A 7,825-nucleotide genomic window follows, 5' to 3' on the forward strand; every position below is an offset into this window, starting at 1 on the left:
AGAAAGAGAGTAAGAGAAAGAGAGAGGAAGAGAGAAAGAGGGAGAGTAAGAGAAAGAAAGAAGGAGAGTAAGAGAAAGAAAGAGGGAGAGGAAGAGAGAAATGGGTAGAGGGAGAAAGAGGGTGAGAGGAAGGGAGAGGGAGAAAGAAAGAGGTAGAGAGGGAGAGGAAGAGAATGAGGGAGAGGAAGAGAGAAAGGGGTAGAGGGAGAAAGGATGAGAAGAAGAGAAAGAGGGAATGGGAGAAAGGACGAGAAGAAGAGAAAGAAGGAGAGGGAAAAAGAGGATGAGAGGAAGAGAGAAAGAGGGAGAGGAAGCGAGAAGGGGGTAGAGGAAGAGGGAGAGAGGTAAACCAAGGAAGGGCAAGAAAGAGGGGTGAAGGAGGAGGGGAGAGTCTGGATGTCCCGGGGCCTGTGTGCATGGAGTAGGGCATCCCCGGCCCCCAGCCAGTGTCCCCGGGCTCAGCGGGCTGATGCTCGTTAGGTTGAGCCCTGCGTGGCTGGCGGCGGACGACATGGTGATCAGAAAGATGGTGTCATGGCTGAACAAGCAGCTTGAGCAGGGCTGCAACCACCTCTGCTGATGGACTGCCGGGCCCAGGACCTGTACGAGGCATTGCACATCGAGTCCGCCATCAACGCGGCCATTCCAGGCCTATGCTGCACCACCTGCAGAAGGGCAGCCTGCCGCTCCACGCCTTCTCCAACAGCGAGGACCGCGACCGGTTCATGTGGCGCCGTGGGACCGACATGCTGGTCCTCTACGACCACAACAGCACCAATTGGAAAGAGAACATGGCCCAACAGTCCGTCCTCGGCCTCCTGCTCAAGAGCTTCAAGGACGATGGCTGCAGGGCCTTCTACCTCAAAGATGAGGTCACTGAAGCACAGAGAAGCCAAGTTACTTGCCCAAGGTCACATAGCTGACAATCAGAGAAGCAGCGTGGCTCGGTGGAAAGAGCACGGGCTATGGAGTCAGGGGTCATGGGTTCGAATACCAGCTCCGCCAATTGTCAGCATGTGACTTTGGGCAAGTCACTTCACTTTTCTGTGCCTCAGTTCCCTCATCTGTAAAATGGGGATTAAGACTGTGAGCACCCCGTGGGACAACCTGATCTCCTTGTAACCTCCTCAGAGCTTAGAACAGTGCTTTGCACATAGTAAGCAGTTAAAAAATGCCATTATAATTATTATTATTATTAATTGGCAGAGCTGGGATATGAACCCATGACCTCTGACTCCAAAGCCTGTCCTATTGTCCACTGAGCCACGCTACTTCTCACATCTTTTTCAGTTTTGACACCTGTCTACATGTTTTGTTTTGTTGTCCGTCTCCCTCTTCTAGACTGTGAGCCCATTGTTGGGTAGGGACCTTCTCTATCTGTTCCTGACTTGTACTTCCCAAGCGCTTAGTACAGTGCTCTGCACAGAGTAAGTGTTCAATAAATACGATTGAATGAATGAATGTGTCTGTTATACTCTCCCAAGCGCTAGTACCATACTCTACACACAGTAAGTATTCAATAAATACAATTGACTGACTGAAAATAAATGCAATTGATTGATGAAGTTGGGCAAGGCTAGACATACTGGATGTCTATAGATGCACTCAGTAGAGTCCACTGAGGCCAATTACTATCCTTACTTCTCTACAGGCTTCCTGAGGATTTGCACTACCATGATCTGAAGACAAACCAACTGGACTCTAAATGATCTGACTTGCAGGTATATGATTTGCCCTCATTGTCACAAGTCCTCAGTTCATACCAAGCAGGACCTTTCTGGACTGGGCGAGCCTCAGTGACATGTAGTAGAAGTCAAACCCCACCTCTAATCACCAAGGTTAACGTGGAAAGTTTTTTACTTAGTTTTACCAACGTGCAAGGGGGTGACACACAAATACATACATACATACACACACTCACTCCACCAACAGTCAAATGCCAGTCTGTAGTCAAGGGAGCCCATTCTGCCAATGGTTCTTCTCCCTGCATCTCAATAAACTACTTCCAGGTGCCATCCCACCCCCTAACACAACTCAAAAATGAGCACCTTTTATCTGCCTTAGGCATCACAGCTGTGGCTCTATATGGCAATCATTGATTGGTCCAGGCCCATTACTGTGTAGACCAGGGAGAGAAAGCCATGCTTCCATCTATGCTCCACCCCAACAAGCCCGCAGTCACCTGTCCTCAAGTAAATCCCATCAGTGGCTTCGCAAAGTCTCTTCCTTGCTGTTAGTCATGGGATCCCAAGCAGTCACTAACAAGGCAGCCTGTTGTGGGCTCACCACATTCATTATTGAGAGCAAGAGAGAGAGAGAGAGAGAAAGCTAGAGAAGGTTTCCTCCAGACTATAAGTTTGATGTGGTCAGGGAAGTGTCATATCCTCCGCACATCCGCCAAGCTAACTCTCTTCCTCCCTTCAAAGCCCTACTGAGAACTCACCTCCTCCAGAAAGCCTTCCCAGACTGAGGCCCCTCCTTCCTCTCCCTCTTCTCCCTCCCCCCATCCCCCTGCCTTACCTTCTTCCCCTCCCCACAGCACCTGTATATATGTATATGTTTGTACGTATTTATTACTCTATTTTATTTGTACATATTTATTCTATTTATTTTATTTTGTTAATATGTTTGGTTCTCTGTCTACCCCTTCTAGACTGTGAGCCCACTGTTGGGTAGGGACCTTCTCTATATGTTGCCAACTTGTACTTCCCAAGTGCTTAGTACAGTGCTCTGCACACAGTAAGCGCTCAATAAATATGATTGAATGAATGAACGAATATCCTAGTGGATAGAGCATGGGACTGGGAATCAGAAGGACCTGGGTTCTGATTCCAGCTCCACCACTTGCCTGCTGTGTGACCTTGGGCAAGTCACTTGATTTGTCTGTGCTTCAGTTACCTCATCTATAAAATGGGGATTAAAACTACAATCCCCATGTGGAGCAGGAAAGGTGCCCAACCTGATTAACTTGTATCTACCCTGGAAATTAGAACAGTGTTTCACACATAGTAAAGTGCCTAACAAATACCATCATCATTATCATCATCATCAACATATTTACCAAGTCTGTTGTACTCTCTCAAGCACCTAGTACAGTGCTCTGTATTTAGTAAGCCTTCACTATGTTGCCAACTTGTACTTACCAAGCACTTAGTACAGTGCTCTGCACACAGTAAGTGCTCAGTAAATATGAATGATTGATTGATTGATTCAATAAATACCACTGATTGATTTCTAAAAAATAAAAATCTTTCCTGCAGTTTCTGTTCCAGCTAGGGTGAAAGCCACAATCACAGCTGGAGAGGCATAAATGAAGAGCAGGAAGTGAAAAAACAAAGTTGCCACTGTTCCGGTTCCTCGAGTGTCTTAACAACGGTAGAAAAGTCACCTTTTCCCTGTCAATTGCTTTGTCAATCTGGGGTGTATGTAATAGAAATCACTTGGTTGTTCTCTACTCTTAAAGAGTTTAGTAATCCAAAAAGGCGGACCAGTGGACACACAATAACAAATATATCATAGGTAAAAAGGCTACTAATAATAATGCTAATAATTGTGATATTTATTAAGTGCTTACTATGTGCCAAACACTGTTCTAAGCACTCGGTAGACACAAGCTAATCAGGTTGGATACAGTTCCTGTCCCACATGGGTATCACGGTCTTAATTCTCAATTTACAGATGAGATAACTGAGGCACAGGGAAATTAAGTGACTTGCCCAAGGTCACACAGCAGACGTTTGGTGGAACTGGGATTAGAACCCACATCCTCTGTCTCCCTGGCCTGTGTTCTTTCCACTAGGCCTCGCTGCTTCCCTATGAGAATAGACACAGATGATAAAAATTGCACACATAAGCCTCCAATTAAATCAACAAATGAATAAAGGGATACTGAAGTCTTAAGGTGGCAGATGAGATAGCAGGACTACATATGTATTTTCTGCACTTGTCCACAGAAAAGATTCATTCATTCATTCATTCAATCGTATTTATTGAGCGCTTACTGAGTGCAGATCACTGTACTAAGCACTTGGGAAGTACAAGTTGGCAACATATCGAGACGGTCCCTACCCAACAGCGGGCTCACAGTCTAGAAGGGGGAGACAGACAACAAAACAAAACATTAACAAAATAAAATAAATAGAATAGATATGTACAAATAAAATAGAGTAATAAATATGTACAAACATATATACATATATACATATATACAGGTGCTGTGGGGAGGGGAAGGAGGTAAGGTGGTGGGGGATGGGGAGGGGGAGGAGGGGGAGAGGAAGGAGGGGGCTCAGTCTGGGAAGGCCTCCTGGAGGAGGTGAGCTCTCAGTAGGGCTTTGAAGGGAGGAAGAGAGTTAGAAAAGATGAGTTTGACATTTCTTTGTGAGCATGTCAGATGCACTATAAGAAGAACAGTATGGTAGCTTTGTCCTGAGAAACCTTTAAGATTCTGAAAAATTATTAGCAACGTCGTAGCTCTTGCAACTCTGCACCCAACTTTGCATACAGTTATCCATCAAGAGAAACAGTTGCTCTTTAATTTGGGAAATATTATGTGTGTGTGTGTGTGTGTGTGTGTGTGTGTGTGTGTGTGTGTGTGTCTATGTATGTATATGTATATATGTATTTGTATGTGATTCCCCTTGGGCTCATTTATGGTTATGCCTTGGAGTAAAACAGATTCCACTTATGTTTTCAAAATCTTTCTGTACCTCAAATTTCTCCTGAGATTAGGAATCCCTGGGTGGGAAGGGAGGGGGAGCAAAACTCTCAAGCCAACACATTTTCCTTTTTCTGAAGCAAAGTGGCAACTAACTGAGCAAGAACAGCAAACAGCTCTCTGCTTTGTCATGCAAGGACAGACACTAGGATGCTGAACGAGATGATCCCAATGAAATACCTCTGAGCCAAGAAGGACAATGACCATTTCATCATAAAGGATAGATAACATTGGTATAAACAGTTCAAGCTTCTATTTTTGTCATTCTTAAGTTTAGTCCTCAGCGGGAAGTCAACAATACGAAGGAAAAGAATGTGATTCCTGTTGTCATTAATATTATGACCATTCAGCCCAGGAAAGATGTTGTCACATAACTTCTATGGTCTATTTATTTCATATTTTTTTCTTCTCTATTTTTTTTCCCCAGTACATGGATCCCTTGGATGAATTTGCTCTTCAACTGGAACAACAAAACAGCACACCCACATGGATCAATCCCAAGCCTTCTCTGGGAAAAAGAAAAGAAGAGGGAAAATGATGCACATTATTGATAACGAGAACAATAATAAGATTCATTCATTCATTCAATTGTATCTATTGAGCACTGTGTGCAGAGCACTGTACTAAGTGCTTGGGAAGTACAAGTCGACAGCATATAGAGACGGTCCCTATCCAACAATAGGCTCACAGTCTAGAAGGGGGAGACAGAAAACAAAACAAGTAGGCAAGTGTCAATACCATCAGAATGAATAGAATTATAGCTATATACACATCATTAATAAAATAAATAGAGTAGTAAATATGTACAAATAAAATAGAGTAATAAATATATACAAATATATACAAGTGCTATGGGGAGGGGAGGGGGGTAGGGCAGAGGGAGGGAGGGGGGCGATGGGGATGGGACGAGGAGGAGGAGAAGCAAAAAGGGGGCTCAGTCTGGGAAGGCCTCCTGGAGGAGGCGAGCTCTCAATAGGGCTTTAAAGGGAGGAAGAGAGCTAGTTTGGTGGATGTGTGGAGGAAGGGCATTCCAGGCCAGAGGAACAATGTGGGCCAGGGGTCGATGGTGGGACAGGTAAGAATGAGGTACAGTGAGGAGGTTAGCGACAGAGGAGCAGAGTGTGCGGGCTGGGCTGGAGAAGGAGAGAAGCCCGCTGTTGGGTAGGGACCGTCTCTATATGTTGCCAACTTGTACTTCCCAATCGTTTAGTATAGTGCTCTGCACACAGTAAGCGCTCAATAAATACAATTGAATGAAAGAATGAAAGGGAGGTGAGGTAGGAGAGGGTGAGGTGATGGAGAGCCTTGAAGCCGACCGTGAGGAGTTTTTGCTTGATTCATAAGTTGACAGGCAACCACCAAGCAAGATAGTGGCATTTGTTAAGGGCTTACTAAGTGCCAAGAATTTTACTAAGCACTAGGGGAGATATATTTATTGATCAGAAGTAGGCAGTGGTAAAACACTTCCGTATTTTTACCAAGAAAACTCTATGGATCCACTACCAGAATGACTGTAGATGGAGGTGGGGCGTTTTGGGGGAGATGTGTCCATGGCGTTGCTGTGGGTCAGAGACAACTTAACTGCATAAGAGAAGGGGAAAATATATCACAGATTAGACAGACCCTAGCCTTATCCCATATGGGGCTCACAATCTAAGTGGGAGGGGGAACAAATATTTCATCCTCATTTTTCAGATGAGGAAACTGAGGCACAGATAAATGCTGCAACTTGTTCAAAGCCACACAGCAGACAAGTGGAAGGGCTGGGATTAGAGCCCAGGTGTTCTGACATCCAGGCCCGTGCTCTTTTCACTAAGCCACACTACAACATGTTAGGGATGGTCTGCTTTTCTATTTTCTTTGGTAGCAACTAAAAACAGAATACCCCTGTAAATTGTTGGAAGAGATCATATTCAGAAGAATTAAGTCAGCTGTAACAAGGAGATACTTGACAAAAGGGTCCAGAAAACTATCAATTACTAATTCAACATATTAGGTTATAATCTATATTCATTCATTCATTCAGTCGTATTTATTGAGCACTTACTGTGTGCAGAGCACTGTACTAAGTGCTTGGGAAGTACAGGTTGGCAACATAGATCTATAGATATCAGTTTATTATAATTTAGATGCCTAGGAAGTAAGTTTTCTTAAATGCTCTAAATATCCACTTTTGCATTGAAACAAAAGACGTAATAAATTTTATTTGAGCTCAATCTTGTAGTCATTCCAAGAATGGGACAGGGATGAAGCTTGGTCAGAGTTTTGATCAATCAATCAATCAATGGTATTTCATTCAATTGTATTTATTGAGCACTTACTGTGTGCAGGGCACTGTACTAAGCACTGCAGAGCTAAACATAGTGTACTAAGTGCTTAGGAGACTAAAATTTGGTAGTTAGATATCCAGTTACACATTCATTCAATCATATTTACTGGGCGCTTACTTTGTGTAGAACATTGCACTAAACGCTTGGGAAAATACAATACAGCAATAAATGGGCACATTACCTGCCTACAACGAGTTTACAGTTTAGAATGGGAGACAGACATGAATATAAAGGAATGAATTACAGATATAATAAATAAATTACAGATATAATAAATTACGGATAAAATGAATAAATTACAGATATAATATAATCCCTGTCCTCAAGAAGGTTGCAAGCTTGTGGAGGATCACAAAGAATAGAATCCATACTAATAATAATCATCATCATCGTCATCATCAATCGTATTTATTGAGCGCTTACTATGTGCAGAGCACTGTACTAAGCGCTTGGGAAGTACAAATAATAATAATTTTGGTATTTGTTAAGCACATACTATGTGCAAAGCATTGTTTTAAGCACTGGAGATGATACAAGGTGATCAGGTTGTCCCTTGTGGGGCTCACAATCTTAATCCCCATTTTACAGATGAGGTCACTGAGGCACAGAGAAGTTAAGTGACTTGCCCAAAGTCACATAGCTGACAAGCAGCGGAGCTGGGAATAGAACCCATGACCTCTGACTCCCAAGCCTGTGCTCTTTCCACTGAGCAATACTGCTTCTCATAAGACCCCAATCTACTTTGCTGGTGCAGCGAGGAAAGGATGAAATAGCAGCAGCA

The 7,825-nt window shown here is 43.6% G+C and overlaps 1 pseudogene; it reads left to right on the forward strand.

The window, feature by feature from the left end:
- Positions 1-469: 469 nt before the first annotated feature.
- On the forward strand, positions 470-5,088 carry LOC119928743 (annotated as a pseudogene).
- The last annotated feature ends 2,737 nt before the right edge of the window (positions 5,089-7,825 follow it).

This window comes from Tachyglossus aculeatus, chromosome 5 (genome assembly GCF_015852505.1).
Source record: "Tachyglossus aculeatus isolate mTacAcu1 chromosome 5, mTacAcu1.pri, whole genome shotgun sequence".
Taxonomy (NCBI): domain Eukaryota; kingdom Metazoa; phylum Chordata; class Mammalia; order Monotremata; family Tachyglossidae; genus Tachyglossus; species Tachyglossus aculeatus.